At 46.7% G+C, this 16,945-nt stretch overlaps 1 protein-coding gene across 2 annotated transcripts in view; it reads left to right on the top strand.

Annotated features, from left to right (window-relative positions):
• Positions 1–5,603: 5,603 nt before the first annotated feature.
• Positions 5,604–16,945, top strand: part of LOC120317784 (protein FAM83H-like) — a 34,182-nt gene continuing 22,840 nt past the window's right edge. Inside the window, exon 1 of one of the 2 annotated variants that reach the window (XM_039364641.1) lies at positions 5,604–6,128. The gene's annotated coding sequence lies outside the window, so the exon portion shown is untranslated. Of the gene's footprint in view, positions 6,136–16,945 lie in introns of both variants that reach the window. The other variant, XM_039364640.1, reaches the window with a different exon arrangement.

The following is a 16,945-nucleotide window of genomic DNA, read 5'->3' as shown; positions in this document are numbered from 1 at the left end:
TTTTGCTTTGAAAACAGTGTTAAGTCTATAACGTGTCCCCAGATAGTTCACCACCATTCCAGTCGGGACAGCCCATCTGAACAACATTTGTTTCTTTTTAAGCTCATCTGCTAAGAAAGCAAACTCCTTTCTTCTTCTTAGAATTTTAGATGGGATCTCCTTTAAAATTATAACATCTTGTGAAGCAATCTGAAACCTCTTATTGTAAAAAGCTTGTATAATTTCATTGCGCAGGGATCTTTTCCCAAAATAAATCACCACATCTCTTGGCAAATTTCTTTGCTTTGCCACCACAGAGTTAACTCTAAATGTTTTTTCAATTGCACTAAATATTTCCTCTTTTTCTCTATCCAGTATCACAGCAAAGTCATTTGCAACCATCTCTCTCAGATCTCCTTGCAAAGACTCCCTCAGGCCTCTGATTCTTAAGGCATATTCCATCTCTCTGTATTGAAGCATAAGAATCTCATCTTGAAAATTTTCCATCTCTTTTTCCATACCTTCAAATTTTCCCTCCAACAGTTCCACTTTCTCTACTACCTCTTCTACACAAAAATTCAACTTTTCAAGAACAGAGGCAACTCCTTTTAAAGCCAAAACTATATCTTGCCTCAGAATCCTATTATTTTCCACTAAAATCTCTTTCACTTCTCCCCTGATTTGGGATATAGCATTTCCCATTATGTCTTGCAACTCCTTTACCGTTAATAGCTGTGCCAAAGAAGAGGGTGAAGCTGTTAATTTAGATTGTTGCACTGATGATATCACCGAAGAAGAGACCACCTTAGGAGCTGTGGGAATTACTGGACGCTTTGGAGCCATCTTAAAAAATCTTTACTCCTTCTTAAAAATTACCCAAAAAGAGAAAAAAAAAGGGGGAGGTCAAACTAAAGTCCAAATAAAATACAATAAGAAAGAAAAGAAAAGAGAGAAAAAATAATTAAATAAAAAAAGTCCATTCCATTGTTTTTTTTTTAAAAAAGTACAAAAAACAAAAACAATCCTTCAAGAAATAAAAAAAGTTAAACAGAAAGGGAAAGTAATCCTCCTAAAATCCAAACCCAACATCATTATAAATAATCAAATCCATTCCATTCTGTTCCAGTCAAAAAAAGAAAAAAAACACCAAAAAGCCTGCCGATCGCCATTTTACTTTCCCTTTCAGCAAAAGAAAAAAACAAAAAGGGAATAAAAGTAAATCTTTAAATTTAAAATCCAAATAAGATCAGAAAAAACAAAATCCTCTACTCAGCTCTGTCCGCTTTTTTAAAGAAAACTCACCAGATCTCTTTAATCGCGGAGGTAGTTGCAGCGGCTTGTTTTGTCCCTAGAGACAAAAGCAGCTGGGAAGCGGAGACAATCCGAACTCCGTGGGAGCACTTTTTTCACCCCCCAAAAGAAAACCTTGGGGGTGCGTAAGAGGCTCTACCACTATTCGGATGATACTCTTCTCCCTCCCTTTGCCTGGGAGGGAGATTTTGAACCGCAGAACAGCTGATGTCTGCTGTTCATAGCGGTTCTTACACTTTCCCAGGAGGACGGCTACAAAGTAGCCGCCATCGCACGCGCAAATCCACCGGAAGTCATCCTGCGATCATTCTTCATATGTCTTAGTCTCCAGGCCCTTAATCATCTTAGTTATTCCTTTCTGCACTGTTTCAAAGTCTCAACATCTTTTTTGTCATGTGGTGACCAAAACTGGATGCAGTATTCTAGATGTGTTCTTACTAAGGTTTTATAAAGTGGTACTAATACTTCACGTGATCTTGATTCTTTGCCTCTTTTATACAACCAAGGAATATATTAGCTTTTTTGGCTGCTGCCGCACATCACTAGCTTATGTTTAAGTGATCATCCACTAGGACTCCAAGGTCCCTCTCACAGTAACTTTTTTTTTTGAGCCAGTTTTCACCTAATCTGTACTTGTAGATTTGGTTTTCCTGCCTAAGTATAGAGCCTTGTTTTTCTCCCCATTAAATTTCATTTTGTTGGATAGGGCCCATTGTCCAAGTCTGTCAAGATCTTTTTGGATCCCAAGCTTGTCTTCTGGGGTGTTGGCTATTCCTTCCAGTTTAGTGTCATCTGCAAATTTGATGAGTTCCCCTTAAATGAATCCCCTCATTTAAGTCATTTATGAAGATATTGGAGAGTAAGATGGAACCTTATGGTACCCCACTGCTTTCTTCCATGTGGACCATTAAGAACTACTCATTGAGTACAATTTGTCAGCCAGTTACAGATCCATCTGGTGGTGATGCTGTCTATCCCACATTTTTCTAGCTTACCAAGAAGTAGGTTGTGGTCCACTTTGTCAAATGCTTTACTGAAATCTAAGTATACTATGTTCACAGCATTTTGCTGATCTACCAATTTAGTTGTTTTATCAAAGAATGAAACAAGATTGTTTTGGTATGATCTGTTTTTAAGAAACCCATGCTGACTTCTAGTTATAACTTTGTTTCTAGATGTTCACAGATCTGTTTTTTGATTATCTTTTCCAGTATCTTCCAGGTAGATGTTAGGCTGATTACTCTGTAGTTTCCAGGGTCTGTTTTTTCCCCCATTTTTGAAAATGGGAACCACATCGGCTCTTTTCCAATCCTCAAGGTAATTCCCTGGTGTTCCAGGATTTTTTAAACATATGGTACAATGGTTCTGAGATAACATCTGCCGACATCTGCCAATTCCTTCAGAACTCTGGGATGTAACCCATCAGGTCCCAGAGATTTATATTCGTCAAAATCAGAAAGGTGTTCTTTACTATTCTCTTGCTTATTTTCATTTTTATTTCTAATTTGTCTTTTGCAGGTTTTTTTTTTTTTTTTGGTATGTTGGCCTATAGTTTTTTTTTGCATGAAGACTGATGCAAAGAATGAGTTAAGCAGCTCTGCTTTCTCTCTACTGCCTGTTACTTCCTTGCCATCTTCTCTCTTCTATTTCCTTGACTTTTTTCTCATTATTTATATGTTGAAAGAAACTTTTTCTATTATCTTTGTTTCAAGTCTTTGTTCATTCGGAGCCTTTGATTTCCTGACTTCATCTTTGCATTTTGGGGCTATCTGCTGATATTCTCTTAGTTATATGTCCCTCTTTCCATTTTTTGTACTTGTCCTTTTTGTCTTTCAGTTTATCATAGAGATCTTTGTGCAACCATGCTCATTTCTTCTTGGATTCCTTGTTTTTCTTTTTCAATGGTATTGTGATGGGCTAGACTTTTATTATTGTATTTTTCATTGCTTCCCACACTTCTTGTTTTCTCCTTTAGGATTTTCATCCATGGAATCTTTCCTAAATGCTCTGAGTTTGTTAAAATCTTTTAAAGTTTAGGATACTGGCCGGATTATGTTCTATTGCTTGTGTTTGCATTATATTGAATTCCAGAATGACATGGTTACTCTCGCCCAAGGTTCTGGCAACTTCAACTCTCTCTATCACTTCTTCTCTATTAGTAAGTACTGGGCCCAGTACAGCTTTTCCTCTAGTTCCCTCCTCTATCTTTTGGGTGAAAAAGATGTCGGCTAGGTTGGTTAGGAATCTGTTCAATCTCCTACTTGCTGGAGACTTTATCTCCCAGTTGACATCAGGATAGTTAAAGTTTCCCCTTACTACTGTGGTATCTTTTCTACATACATTTGTTTTAAGTGATTAGCAAAGAGTTCATCTATTTCTTCTGCTTGCTACAGTGACCTGTAGTATACACCTATAGCAATGTCATTCTTTTTTTCCTTTTATATTGACCCATATGGATCCAGGAGGCTTTTATCCTTGGTTTTGTGTATTTCTGTAGAGATGTAGTGATCTTTTATGTATAATGCAACTCCACCTCCCTCTTTTGTTAGGTCCATTTCTTTTCAATAGTTTACATCTTTCCATCAGTGCATTCCAGTCACGAGTTTCATCCCATCAAGTTTCAGTAGTGGCAACTATATCATCTCTGCCTTCATGTACTACCATGTTTCCCCCAAAATAAGACCGGGATGTTTGGATGGAGTGGGCGGGTGGCTGCAATATCAGAATATATATATAACCAAAAGACCCATTAGGGCTTATTTTGGGGGATTCTAATATTGCAGCTGCCCACCCACTCCATCCCACCATCTGGGGGCTCGCGGTCACAATGGAGGAGAGTGCGCGTCAAACCGTCACTATGAGGTGAGGTGAGGCGAGACAGATGGGGGGGGGACTCACCCCACGTGCCCCGCACCCACTTACCTCAAGGCTCCCACACCCAGGCCACTCTCTGCTCAGCAACCTCCCCCACCCATTCAATGACCCGCCTGCCCGCCTGCCTCTTCCCTTCCACTCCCCTCCTGAGCTGGACTGCCATATGCTAAGGAAGCTTGGTCACCTCACCTGGTCCCCCTCTGCCATTTCAGAGCCAGGCGGGGGGGGGGAGGGTGACGGCGAAAGGCCGAGTGTCCTGTAAACAAAAGACACCCTTTGGGATTTGGGGAGAGGTCTTACTGCCTTCCTTCTTTCTGGATGATCTTTTCAGGAATCCTGGTGAGGTGGAGGAGGAGACAGGTGTAGTATCAGTGTAAATCAGATTTCGCTATCTTTCTGTTCCTTTCACTTATCTTCTGGACCAAGTTTCACTTGCTTTCTACTTCTTAACTCTTTCACTGCACTTTGGATGCTGTTGCTTACCCCTGAGGGAAGGGCACGATGGGTCTCTTATAAGGTCCCCCTATCATGCTGAGAAGCGAGCTAGGTCAGTGCGGGGTAGGTTGCCCTGCTTGGTGAATAATCTGGCAAGGCGACAACTTAAGTACAGATTAGGAGCATGATGCACAGTGATAGAGAATGGGGGTGGAAGTTGCCAGTGTGCTCAGTGCTGTAGAGACCTGGGATGGTGATGGTGGTCACCCTTCAAAATCCAGGTCAATGACTTTGATGAAGAGCTGGAGGCAATAAGTGGGTTTCCTAGCCCAAATGACAACCGGTTCTGATGGCCACAATATACGGAGGCTGAGCAACCCAGAAAAAAGGGTGGAGAAGAGTGACAAAGTCGGCGATGGGCCTGGAGGCTAAATCTATAATGAAAGTTAGAAGAAAGATGGCAGCTCCATCACTGGAGGTTTTCAAGAAAGGGTTGTCAGCCACCTGACTGGAATAGTCCGAGGACTCCTGCCCTAGGCAGGGGGTTGGACTAGAAGCCCTCTAAGGTCCCTTCCAATGTCATGATTCAATGCTGGATTCACACATCCGGCCCCTCTTTGCCAAGGAAACCCGCCACCTTGAAACGGGATAACTAGGAGATCAGGGTCGCTCTTTTCCGTCGGGTGAGAAAGCTCCGGGATGACGGGGCATCCACAGCCCGCCTCTCCCCTAGACGGCCCGCCAGGGGCCGTCCGCCCTTACCAAGCCGAGCCGCTCGATGGCCGCGCCAGGCCAGGTGCGACGGGAAGGCGAAGGGAGGAGCCGCGGCCGGGCCCCCCTCCCGAGTTCCAGCTCGGCCTGGCCGCTGCCCCGCCCCTGCCCCGAGCAGACCCACCGAGGCCGCCCTGCTGCCGGCCCCCGGCGGCCGAGCCCGCAAGCGCAGCTGCTTCCGTGGAAGCGCCGCCCGAGGGCAGGAGGCGGCCGAAGTCGCGGAGCCCGCAGAGCAGCGCGCGGGGGGCGGCTTGTTCCCGTCCGCCCCAATCGGCCGGACAGCCGTCCGTCTGCTTGCGGGCTCGGTCCGGAGGCGCCGAGGAACTGGGCGGCCATCTGGCGGAGCGCTCAACCGACTCCGCGCCGGGACAGAAGCCCTCCTCTTTGCTGCTGGAGTTTCGCGGCCACCAGGCTCCGCGACGCTCCCGGGGGCCGGGCAAGGCGGGGCGGGCGGAGGCGCGCCAGGAATGTGCAGAGCGAGCGGCAGCACCTTCTGGCTTTCCCTCCGCCGCCGCCGGCTCGCTTCGCTGCCCGAGTTCTCTCGACTTCCCCTCCGTGGCTGCCCTGGGTGGAGCCTCGCGCTCGCTCCGAGGTGAATCAGGCGCCGGGAGCGCTGGGGGTGGGGACGAGCCCGCCCAGCGCCGGCCAGCCCCAGAGCCTCGGAACGCGGCGGCAGCGGTAGCAGCAGCAGCAGCAGCGGCCAAGCCGCCCCCTGTCCAGGAGGAGCAGCCGCCGGCCGGCCCCAAGACCCCAGGAAGGTAGGAGGTGCGCTCGCAGCGCTGGATTGGGGGGGGGGCGAGGGGCAGGCGAGGCGGGTCGGCCCGGGGAGAGGCGGCGGGTCCTGCCTGCCCCGCGCAGCGCCGAGGCTCGCGTCGGGCTGGCCGGTCCCCTTTCTCGCGCCGGCGACCCCGAAGCGGGTCGGTGGCGAAACTGGACCTTGCGGGAAAAGCGCCACCTTGCGGAGTTCGGAAGTGAGCGAGGGGGGAGGGACCGGCGAGGGGCGGGCAGCGGGGTCCAGCTGGTCCCTAGAAAGGGCGCCGGGCGCACCTCGCCCAGGGGCCAGCAGCCCCTGAACTCAGCCGGGCCGCGGACGAGCGCCCCAGGACCCGGCCTGCTGGCCCGCCCTTGGGGGCAGGGAGGAGGGCGCTGGCCCGCAGAGGCCTGAGCTGCCCAGACAGGACACTGGCGGCCCAGGGGAGCTGCTGCTTTCCCCCCCCCCCGGCGCCATGCGTGCCCACACTTTCCCCGGCGCTCGCTGTGCCAGCAGCACCCAGGACGTGCTGGGGCAGGCAAGTGGCTGATGGCAACTCTGCAAAGCCGCGCGAACCGAATAGGGCCTGCCCAGGGACCGCGTGGTGCCTCTCCGGCCTCGGGCTGAGTCCCAGCCCCACTTGCGGAGGCTGCCCTCAGAATCCCTGCTGCTGAAGGAAGTCAACCTGGCGCTTGGATCCCGTCGGCAGATCCGTGGATGGGGGAGTCTCCGGAGTCGGAAAGAAACTTCCCAACTCGGAGTTAACTCTTGCCCCTGGTTTACCGCCACTTATGGACTGATACCATCTCACAAAATGGAGCCTGGTTTGAGTGTGCGCTATGGGGGAGTCAGCTAGGGAAAGATGGGCTCCCAGGGGGACTTTCAACCCTTGGGATGAACTTTAGCAACTCCCCATTCTCTCTGCCCCACTTCCGAGGCCCTGGGAGGCTGGGACCGCCTCTGTTGCAGGCCAGGCAGGAGGGGGGAGGCCCTCTGATGCCAGCCAGGCTGAAGTTCCCTACACAGCCCAGCTAAGGCTGGAGCCAAGGGCCTGGGAGCTGGGTTCACACACTCCCACTGGCTCTGCGGAGCTCTGCCATTCTCAGGCAGCCCTCCATGGTGCTCAGCAGAGGCCTTCCTCCCACCCACTCCTGGCTGCCTTCTGGCTTTTGCTGCTGGAGCACCGCCAGGGCCGGGTGGTGGTGGTGGTGGTGGTGGAGGAGGAGGAGGCTTCTCCTTGGCTGCTTCCACTCGCTGGAGCTGGGTGCGGCTGAAGCGGCTGAGCCGGTTCAGCAGGGTGAGGCAGGTAGGCTGGGAACCAGCAGGCCTGCCGCCAATGTAGTAGCAGAAGCAGGCAGTGACAGGCCCTGCTGGGCGGGCTGGAGCAGGAAGGGAGGGCGTGCTGGGTTCAAGGGCTGAGTCCCTGCAAGGGCAATATGGCAACATCCTCCTGGTTGCCTCTCTGCAGAACTGCAACGGGTGGCGGGGAGGCTGCCAACTGGGTGGCACCTGGGATGAGAGTGGCCGCCTAGGCCCGCCACCTTGAGCTTGGTGTTCTTTGGAAAGGAAGTCGTGGTCTTCATTCCCAGCTGCCCATTTCCTGGAGCCGGCCAAGGACAGCCCAATAAGCGCCCTGTTTGAGAAGGGAAAAACCACCAGGATCATCCAACTGGCACCTCTTAGATAGACCGCCTCCCAGAAACGGATATTATAAACTTAGCCTTTTTTAAAAAACCAGGATAGTAACTTGTTAATAGAATAGCTTACTGAGTAAATGTTTTAATTTTAAGTTCTGCACTTTTCCCAAGTTAATTACTCAATTCCCCGGAAGGGAATGTTGTAAACGATCCTTGGCCATTCCCTCCAAGCAGCCTGGAGCATCTCTGGAAGGCTTGGCCATTCCTGAGGGTTTTGGCGCGCCCGTGAGACCGCCATCCAGGAACAATGGAGAGGGTACGGCTGCCTGGGGCGGGACAGAGTTGGCAAGGGGCTCCGTCTTGCAGGGGTTCAGTCTGGGACCCTGAGTCTGGGGCTGTGGTCACATTCAAGAGCATTTCAGCCTTGGGGGCTCACAGGGTGACTCTGACCACTCGGTGTCTCCCAGAACTGTTCTTTTGGGGAGACCCTGGTAATCAGTTTGAGGACAGCCAAGATAGAAATCTAGTGAAGAGGAGGGTTAGGGCTGGCTTCCTGGGAACCCTTAGCTATCACCTCCAAAAGTAAATAAGCGATGGGATCAGTCTGATGGTAAAAGTGAATGGGAGACTAACCATAATTACCAAATCCAGCAGAAAGCAGTTAGTGAAATGGGTAACCATAGCGTTGCTCTGCCAAGTGCTCCTGCTCAATCCTGGGTGCCCCCTTTGTGGAGGCCCACTGAAGGTTTCCCGAAGTCTCGCCTAGAACACCCGGCGAAGCCAAATATGGAAGAGGCGGGATGGTCCAAGAGGGGTTGGTGTTTTTGTGCCCACGCACGGTCACCAACTTGGGTGACTCCATGTGGAGGAGAGGACTTCAGGGAAGACAAGGCGCTCCAAGCTGCTCCTTGTGGCCTCCAACATGGCTTCCCGTGGCGCCTTCCACCGTGGTTTGGAAGGGGTGTCCACTCAATAACAACGGAATCTCTGATGCTTCAACCCAATTCAGAGCATTTTAGAATTTGGAACCTGACATCCCTGTTTCTGGGCCTTTCTCTGCAGGCCTGTTTTTGATATAAAGCAACGGGGATGGGAAATTGCCCAAGGGAAAGTTAGCCCCTTTCAACCAAAGGCCAGGACCTTGAGGCAAAAATGTGGCACCTCTGAACTCGGCTCCCAGGGACTGCCCAGCTGTTTCCTTGGCGGCATTGTGGACATGGCCTTTTTCTGGGGTTCCATTATTTAATCCCAGCTTAGCCAACAGCCCTGGGATTCCCAGGTGTCATCCATCCATACCAATCAGATCTGACCGTATCTTGCCTCCCAAAGCAGCCAAGGTTGGTTGGAAGTTGCCTGGGAGTCTCATGGGCTGCTCTCCTGCAAGGTTGACCATGAGGAAGTGAGGGGGCTGCTTGTCCTCCACTCAGTCAGGAGCCCCCAGGAGAGAATACTGGCCGGTGAGAATCCCAGCACGTCAGGCAGACCAGTGTGGGATCCCTGGGAAGCCTGGCTTTCTGGTGGGGGATGGAACACAGAGGCCAGCTGAGCAGCTGCAGGAAAGTTGGAGTGTCTCCTAATTGCTGTTCCACAGTCCTTTTCAGCTACTCGTGTTTCCGTTTTGCATGTCACCTGCCAGTTTCTCACCATTTCTAGATCTTTTTTTTGGAACTTGATTGTGTAGCAAATTACTGCCCTCTTTTAAACAAAGAAGAATATACAAATGGGTGAGCATTTCAAAACTGCAGTGTTAGTGTGAGTTTACTGCAAAATAATTTTACAGAACAAAAAGTGCTTGAAATCCCCTTTCAGAGGTAAATTATTGGTACTCTGCTATAGATTAAAGCTGCAGTGTGTTCAAGTATGTAAAAAAGAGCACAACGTAAGAATATTTATTTATTTGACTTATATGCCACCTTTCTAGCCAACTCAACTTTGCTAATAATGAAGGCGAATAAACCGGTTAAACAGTACTGATAAAACATTTGACACATCAGTTTGAATCCACTGAGTCCCACAACCAGAGTGAAAAGGGTGTGTGTGTCTTCTCTCCTATCTGATCAGCAGAAGGAGAGGGGCTAAGTGTCTCCCCTGAGGGGGACATCTTTAGAAGCAGTGCAGCGGAAGCCCCCCCTCCCGCCCCAATATGCCCTGCCAGGAGGACCTGGTTGTGTTTCCCTCTATGGAGTTGCTGGTTGTGTCTCCCTCTATGGAGTTGCTGCAGAGATTTGCTGGTATCTCTGTAGTGAAAACCTTCGTTTAAAAATCTGGATTCCCCCCCCCTCCCCCAGTTCTCTTTTCATTTATATTTTGGTTATTTTCATGACAAAGAGTGTGGTACATTGCTAACTCTACCATTTGCCATTTGTTTTTAACACACAGTATTTTTTTTTCAACTAGCAGTGTGTGTGTGAAACTGCATTGTAATTTTCAGTATAATTTGAGAGAGGAAGCACCAGGCCAGTGTTGGTGAACTTTTTAGAGACTGAGTGCCCAAAAAGCGCCCCACCCCGCTCTTTTTCTTCTTTTTAACCTATATATATATATCCCTCCCTGATACAGCTGACAAAGTGAGAAGTTTGGCCTAGAAGTTAATACAGCTGCCTAGTATACACACAGCCCAGGTTCGAATCTCAGAAGGGTATGTGTGGCTGAAGAGAGTTAAGAAGCTCGAAATAGCTATTCCAATTCTCCTTTTATTCTTTGTTAGCAATCTAAATATATATGTGTGTGTGTGTATATATATTATATATAGGTTTTCTCCCACGTAAAATTGGAAGTGTCTTGGTGACGTTTCAACGAAGTCCCATTCGTCATCTTCAGGCTGGTGTTTTCAGCTTCATGCTTCGAGGAACAATGTGTGGTCTTAGCTGTTTCTTCCTTTTAACTACCAGTGGGAGTATGAACTGATTGGGTGGGAGCTTGGCTGTGTTCTGATTGGGTGGAGGTGTGTTCTGATTGGCTGGGGGGTTGGCTGATTGGCTGGGGGGTTGGCTGTGCTCTGATTGGCTGGGAGAATGTTCTGTTTGGGTGGGGGCTTTGTTGTGCTCAGGTTAATCTGAGTTGCAGGGGAGTTTGAGATGGTGGGCTGCCTTGCTACTTTTTGGCTTCGCGTTCGTGGTCGTGCCTCATCTTCATGGTGGGTGTCAGTTTGCTTTATGCATGGATTGGAGGGGTTTAAAGTGGCTAAGTGCACGCATTGAAGAACATAAGAACTCAGTCAAAAAAGAGGAACCAACATCTTCCCTGGTCCAACACCTTAAAGCCACAGGACATGAAATTGATTTTAAAAATACCAGAACTATCGCCAAAACTGAACATTTTAATAACAGAATAATCAGAGAAGCCATCGAGATAGAAAAATGCCCACACAGCATGAACAAACGAGATGATACCTCCCGCCTACCAGCCATTTGGAAACCCACCCTTATTGACAAATGACTCCCTAACACAAAAAAATGACACCAGACCCACACTCACAAAAACCACACAGGATGTCACTACCACACATCCACGCAAAAAGCAAATCCAAAGCCACACCGATGATGAGGCATGACCACAAACCAGAAGCCAGACCACAGCGGTATCATTAGCCACTTTAAACCCCTCCAATCTATACATGAAGCAAACTGACACCCACCATGAAGATGAGACACGACCACAAACGCGAAGCCAAAAAATAGCAAGGAAGCCCACCATCTCAAATCCCCCTGCAACTCAGACTAACCTGAGCACAAAAGCCCCCACCCAAACAGAACACTCTCCCAGCCAATCAGAGCACAGCCAACCCCCCAGCCAATCAGCACAGCCAACCCCCCAGCCAATCAGAGCACAGCCAAGCCCCTAACCAATCAGAACACACCTCCACCCAATCAGAACACAGCCAAGCTCCCACCCAATCAGTTCATACCCCCACTGGCAGTTAAAAGGAAGAAACAACTAAGACCACGCATTGCTCCTCGAAGCACGAAACTGAAAACACCAGCCTGAAGATGACGAATGGGACTTCGTTGAAACGTCGCCAAGACACTTCCAATTTTACACAGGAGAAAACCCGAATAACCAAAGACCTACATATATACATACATATATATATGAATTATATAACTAAAAATTCGACTCTTGGGTATGTCCATAATAAAATCAATAAATATCGATCACCAAGAGGGAAAGTTGTAAAATTTTTAATGAACCAAGCTTTCGTTGGGACCACCCAACGTCGTCAGGGTTTCTAAAAGTAGTCACTGGGAAAGAGTGAGAAGAAAGGGTGTGGAGCAGGGATTGAGAAAAGCGTGTGTGTGGGGGAGCGTCTGTGAGCCCAGGGAAGCTTATAACACTGATAGAGGAGAAACAGATGCCCCCAGGGTGGAAAATGGAAACAAAAAGGGGAGGAGGGTCAGTGCTATGGAAGGAAATAAGGATAAAGGGGTGGTGGAGGAGATGAATGCCAGTAATGAGATAGTGGAAGGAATGATCCGGAAGAACCATAGAAGGAAGCGTAAGGAGAGTAATAAAGAAACATCTGGAACACTAATTAACCGGCCGGGACCGGTGACGCGGTCCATGAGCCGGGTGCAGATGCCGGCAAAACCCATTTAAGTCATCATTGTTTACTGGCTCCTTAGCCCTTATGATGTTTGGAGTTTCCAAACGAAAGCTTGGCAGCTTTTAGTAAAGTATATTTTTATATTTATACTCTCCTGGTGTTCGTATTTTATTTGTACCATAGACATGCCCAGGAGTCGTATTTTTATGCAAATTTTCCAACATATATATATACACACACACACATATATATATATATATACATACATATATATACATACATACATACACACACATACATACATACATACATACATACGTATGTATTTGGTCACCACGATGTAAAAAAGATGTTGAGACTCTAGAAAGAGTACAGAGAAGAGCAACAAAGATGATTAGGGGACTGGAGGCTAAAACATATAAGGAACGGTTGCGAGAATTGGGTATGTCTAGTTTAACGAAGAGAAGGACAAGGGGGGACATGATAGCAGTATTCCAATATCTCAGGGCTGCCATAAAGAAGAGGGAATTAAGCTATTCTCCAAAGCACCTGAAGGCAGGACAAGAAGCAACGGGTGGAAACTAATCAAGGAGAGAAGCAACCTAGAACTAAGGAGAAACTTCCTGACAGTGAGAACAATTAATCAGTGGAACAGCTTGCCTCCAGAAGCAGTAAATGCTCCAACACTGGAAGTTTTTAAGAAGAGACTGGACAGCAATTTGTCCGAAATGGTGTAGGGTTTCCTGCCCGAGCAGGGGGTTGGACTAGATGACCTCCAAGGTCCCTTCCAACTTTACTATTAATATATATATATATTGTTTTCTGAGGTTTTCGCGGTATTTGTATGTAGGTCTTTGGTTGTTCGGGTTTTCTCCCACGTAAAATTGGAAGTGTCTTGGCGACGTTTCGACGAAGTCCCATTCGTCATCTTCAGGCTGGTGCTTTCAGCTTCGTGCCTCGAGCAGCAGTGTGTGGTCTTGGCTGTTTCTTCCTTTTAACTGCCAGTGGAGGTATGAACTGATTGGGTGGGAGCTTGGCTGTGTTCTGATTGGGTGGAGGTGTGTTCTGATTGGTTAGGGGCTTGGCTGTGCTCTGATTGGCTGGGGGGTTGGCTGTGCTCTGATTGGCTGGGGGAGTGTTCTGTTTGGTTGTGCTCAGGTTAGTCTGAGTTGCAGAGGGATACCAATTTTACGTGGGAGAAAACCCGAACAACCAAAGACCTACATATATATATATATATATATAATATATTTATATTTATATTTATATTTCCCTTTTGGGGAGGGGATTTTTTCTTAATAATGTTATTTGCTTTTATTTTTATGCAGGTAGTCAGTTTTTCTTCTTTTCTCTTTTAAATATAGATTATGTAATAAAATGGTGTTTGAGTCTATTGAGATTCGATATCTGTGAGCAACACTAGAACATAACACTTAAATATAGAAAAGTTTATTATTAGATATTTGTTAAGTGCTACAGGTCATAACATCATTTGGTATTGGGAGATTGTTGAGATGTGTGCCAAAGTAAAATTTATGGATGGAGTTAGTTTCGATGTGTGAATCTAAAAATGTAGATGTAGCATGTTTAAAATCATTAATGGCAGGTATTGCTTATTTACAAGGAGACTCAATTGATGGAACAGGATAAATCTCTACTAATGAAGGGTTGGGTGGGACAGTTTATCTCAGAGATACTTTGACGAAAGCTAAAGGTGTGGCCATTTTTGTTTGAAAAGGGTTCCCAATTGATGTATAAGTTACCACTGACGTCAATGGGTGTTATTCAATTTTATGGGTTAAAGCAGCAGAGATTGCAATGGCTATGGTTATGGACCAATGTAAATTCTCCTACTATGTTGTATGAAAGTGTTTAGCTATGAATCAGTACATTTAGGATAATAGGAAGAGATTTCAATGAAATTTTGGTCTGGAGCTTGTTAGAAACACACGAGCATGAAAAAAAAAACAATCATTAAGGAAGAATTCTATTTAGACAAGCACAAGCACACTGCAGCAATCCTGAACAGCAGGAAAAGGAAACAAATCATCTATACAACATTTTCTGACAAAATGGATATCTACGCAACTTCCAATCAAAAAGTGCCTGACCACTCAACCTACTGACCAGCACAATCAACACAGGCGGCAAAAATGATGAACGGTGTCATACATCAGAAACCTCGCAGAAACCACCAACGGATTATCATAGTACCCTGGAATCAGCACACAAACCAGCTAAAGCCCCACAAAACATCCTAAGTAAAGCAATAGACCCAGCAGCCTCAAAAGAAAAAAAAAGGAGTCATCTACAACACACAGTGTCAAGAATACAACAGCCACTACGCAGGACAAACAGGCAGAAGACCAGCAGAACACATCCATGGAGATCAACTAGCAGCCAGAAGACATTTCACAACGTATGGATAGACTTAACCATAATTTCAACCGGGAAACTGTGACCATCCTAAACCAAGCCAAGTCCAAAAACTCTTAAGAGTTTTTCTGGAAACCTGGCACTCTGACAAATTGGCCATCAGTGGACACATGAACATAACAGAAGAGCAAAGTTGGAAGGGACCTTGGAGGTCTTCTACTTCAACCCCCTGCACAGGCAGGAGTCCCTATGCCATTCCAGACAAGTGGCCATTGAAAGTCTCTTTTTGAAAGTCTCCATTGATGCAGCACCCAGAACTTTTGAAGGCAACGTCCATTCTGCTGGTTAATTGTCCTCACTGTTAGGAAGTTTCTCCTTAATTCCAGGTTGTTTCTCTCCTTGATTAGTTTCCATCTGTTGTTTCTTGTCCTGCCTTCCAGCGCTTTGGAGAATAGGTTGAGCTCCTCCTCTTTGTGGGAGCCCCTCAAATATTGAAAGACAGCTATCATGTCACCCCTAATCCTTCTTTTCACTGAACTAGACATACCCAATTCTTGCAACCATTCTTCATAGGTTTTAGCCTCCAGCCCCCTCATCATCTTTGTTGTTCTTTTCTGCATTCTTTAAAGAGTCTCAACATCTTTTTTATAATATAGTGACCAAAGCTGGATGCAGTGTTCCATGTGTGGCCTTATCAAGGCATTATAAAGTGGTATTAATACTTACGTGATCTTGATTCTATCTCTCTGTTAATGCAACATCTACATACTTGCAAAGGAGGCAATCGACAAACAAAAAAGTGAACAAAAAACTCAAAACACATCTCTACTAGCAGTCAACACCCAGATTAACACCAAAATTAACATCAGACCAACAGTCAAGAAATAAACAATGCCCCAATCAAGGAACTGGCGAACACACTCACAGTAAGCAGCCCAACCAAAGAATCCCCAAAGTCACCCTCACCAGCACCAACAGGACAAGCCACTAGAATGAACCTGAGAGCAAATCCCACTCCTTATTACACTGATGATGTTACCCAGTTTGTTTAATAAAACAATGACTGGACAGCCACTTGTCCGAAATGGTGTAGGGTTTCCTGCCCGAGCAGGGGGTTGGACTAGATGACCTCCAAGGTCCCTTCCAACTTTACTACTACTACTACTACTACTATTATTATTATTATTATGGTGGATCATCGCACAGTCAGCCAGATGTTCAGACTGGATTTGGCATTTTGTCTACCTATCGAGTCCTTACCCAGGACCTGGGATAGGCAGATGTGGATGTTTGATGGTATTACAGGTATCGTCGCAGGATGGAAGCAGTTCCTAATAAGGCCGCCTTTTGCAATTGATTAATAGCGAATTTGTCAATACCAATGGTGTTCAAGTGGTGCTCCAGTTGCTTTGGGATTGCACCCAAGGAGCCTATTACTATTGGTACTACCCTTGCTTGCTTTTGCCACAGTCTTTCTATTTCTATTTGTAGGTCTTTGTATTTTGTTATCTTCTCCAGTTCTTTCTGTCTATTCTGCTGTCTCCAGGCACTGCCACGTCCACTATCCAGACTTTTTTGTCTTTCTTATCGACAATTGTTAAGTCTGGGGTGTTATGTTGCAGGTGCTTGTCTGTTTGAATTCTGAAGTCCCAGAGCAGTTTAATTTTATCATTTTCTATGACTTTCTCTATTTTATGATCCCACCAGTTTTTGCTTACAGGCAAATGATATTTTTTGCAGATCTTCCAATGCACCATTGTTGCTACTTTGTCATGCCGCTGCTTGTAATCAGTCTGTGCAATCTTCTTGCAACAGCTTACCAAGTGGTCCACTGTTTCTTCAGCTTCTTTGCATAGGCGGCACTTACTGTCTGTTGCTGTCTTCTCAATTTTGACTTTGTATGCATTTGTCCTTAAGGCTTGGTCTTGTGCAGCCAGAATTAGTCCCTCGGTCTCTTTCTTCAATTTTCCTGCTCTTAGCCATTGCCAGGTTTTATTATTATCTGCTTTCCCAGCTATTTTTTTCATGTATTGGCCATGTAGTGCTTTGTCTTCCCATGCCTCTATTCTGTTCTTCATTTGGTCTTTCTTGTAGGCCAGTTTGGTCTCTCCAGTAGTTAGTAAGCCTTCCTGATATACTAATTTCAGTGCATCTTCATCATTGTTCTTCAGATATTCTTCCAAAGCCATTTTTTCTTCTTCAACCATCTGATGTACTTGTAGCATTCCACGCCCACCTATTTGCCTTGGTAGATAAAGTCTATCAATG

Source organism: Crotalus tigris, unplaced genomic scaffold (genome assembly GCF_016545835.1).
Source record: "Crotalus tigris isolate CLP2741 ecotype Arizona unplaced genomic scaffold, ASM1654583v1 scf7180000019818.546109, whole genome shotgun sequence".
Lineage (NCBI taxonomy): Eukaryota > Metazoa > Chordata > Lepidosauria > Squamata > Viperidae > Crotalus > Crotalus tigris.
Note: the sequence above shows the minus strand (reverse complement) of the source record. Positions and strands in the feature narration are given on the sequence as shown.